This window comes from Cibotium barometz, chromosome 46, assembly GCF_041138505.1.
Source record: "Cibotium barometz isolate CiBa-2024 chromosome 46, ASM4113850v1, whole genome shotgun sequence".
In the NCBI taxonomy this organism is placed as follows: Eukaryota; Viridiplantae; Streptophyta; class Polypodiopsida; order Cyatheales; family Cibotiaceae; genus Cibotium; species Cibotium barometz.
In genome coordinates, this window is record NC_141091.1 from 42,697,485 (window position 1) to 42,700,053 (window position 2,569).

Here is a 2,569-nt window from a genome sequence, read left to right on the forward strand (position 1 = left end):
ACGAAAGGTAGAAAAGTGCACTGATAGTGCTTATGAATGTACAACGAATGGTGATCATTGAAAGGAGCTTATCAACAACTAATAGGTCTTGTTCAAAGTGTGGATTTGTTGAAATAATTATTAGTCTTTTGATTAATACATTGCCTTTTTTGGATTCACTTTTAACATTTTTCTATTAAAGTGAATATTTCTGTTCTAATTATCCCTGATTTCATGCCAATGTCTGGTACAAATGATGATGCACACTTATTATTAAGAAATTACTCCATATCCTAGTGTAGCAGTGAGGCTCAAAATTAAGTTTGAGCCTAATACAAATGATGACGCACACTTACCATTAAGAAATTACACTTACTCCATATCCTAGTGTAGCGGCGGTGAGGCTCAAACTTAAGTTTGAGCCGTACCTCCACTTATGTCCAACCTTGGGGATGTCTTCCAACACAAGGCACAATCTCAAGTTGAGCGATCTTTACTTTGCCCTTTGTAAGTGAGGCTCAAACTCAAGTTTGACCCTTATGTGAAAGTCTTGGGAGGTAATATGGTTCCTAATTCATTATGGTACATCACTCAATGTTGAGTAATCTAAGTTTGGATACAAAGTATATGTGTATATATAAAAATGACTAGTATTGTATTAGCCTTGGTGTATTATTTAAATCCTAAAAGTAATAGCATTTTATTTTAATCTTACAGATATATACAAAGAAGGGAAAGACGAAGATAACATTGCTCAACTAGAACATCATCATGAAAGCCCTACTAGAGAGATCAACTCTCATGATTCAAATGCTAGAAACAATGAAGACAACATGGTGGAGGTAGATCACATCGATGATTCAGCTTTGCAAACATCTTCAAGGCCTTTAAGTGATAGGACTAAAGAGACTAAGGACATTCCTGATTTGCAAGTTAATGTTGAGGTTAGTGAGAATAAAGATAAAGTTAATGAAGAGCTTCAAGAGACTTTTGCAACCAAGGAGAGACATGAAGAGATTGTTGAACAAATTGATGAGGCTACATATGCTACGAATAAAGGGAAGATAGTTGAAATCAAGGACTCTGTGGCAGAGGGTGTTGAAGAAATTGACGAGGCTACATATACTACGAGTAAAGAGAGAATAGTTGAAATCAACGACTCTACGGCGGCAGAGGGTGCCAAGAAAACTAAAGGTAGATCTTTTTCAATAGGATGTTATTTAAGATGATTTATTTAGCAATTTTGTGTGTTAAAAAGTATGTTTCTCAGCGAGAGTTATTTTTGCAAGTACATCTGCTTCTAACAATCACAAGCTAAGTATGCAAGAAATAGAGCAATGTGTTGAGGAGCTACATTCCGATACATAAAAGAGTAGGCCTCTAGGAAGTTTATATTCTTTTGAGAGAGTTGGAGATAGATTAGTATTTCAATCTTCACCAATCAATAGGGAAATGCAATCAAGTCTAGGAGCCATTGTCATAGATGAGTATGGGAGCATGAAACGAAAGTAAACTTGTGGATATTTTGTTGTAATTAGCTCTCATTGATGATAATATAGGATCACTTGTTTCTAACAATCACAAGCTAAGTATGCAAGAAATAGAGCAATGTGTTGAGGAGCTACATTCCGATACATAAAAGAGTAGGCCTCTAGGAAGTTTATATTCTTTTGAGAGAGTTGGAGATAGATTAGTATTTCAATCTTCACCAATCAATAGGGAAATGCAATCAAGTCTAGGAGCCATTGTCATAGATGAGTATGGGAGCATGAAACGAAAGTAAACTTGTGGATATTTTGTTGTAATTAGCTCTCATTGATGATAATATAGGATCACTTGTTTTAACATTGTTAAGTATGTAAACACATTAAAGTGTTATCATTCTTCTGTATCGTATGCAAAAAATATTCCTCGTGCAATCACCATAAAGAAACATGCACTTATACTTGATCTTAATGGAATTTTACTCAACAAGGAAGAGAAGAGGCATCCACAAACAAATTGTATTCGAATTGATATTGGTCGCACCATAGTTGTTATTCGCCCCCAGGTGTTTTGAATTTTTGGATGAGATTTGCTAGTACTTTCATGTTGGTATTTGGTCCACCATGATACACAAGAATGTTTGTGTCTATGTAAACACTCTTGAACAGTATGCACATAAGAAATATCATTTCTTTATGGTGTGGGGACAAGAAGAATGTTATATCCATAATCTTCGAAAAGTGTATAGGCAAGATAAGCCTACTGTTGAGGCTATGTTTAAACCTTTACTTAAGGTTTGGAATCAGTGCCAAGATATTTGAAGGGATGTGTTAATCCAAAAGACAACTCTCTCTTCCCTGAAAGTTTTCAAGGAGGGCACGACTACGTACTATGCAATGACCTTCTACCCTACCTTTTAAATCTAAATAATACAAATAACATTAGGTCTATTATTTTGCTTAATTGGCTAGGTCAATCTCCTATCACACATGGTCATAATTTATTTATCGATTTTCAAGATGTACTGGAAGAATGGCTCCAATTCACCTCTCAATTTTTGCGAGTTGTGCATCTTCTTACTTACCATTGTATGGTGATAAGCTAA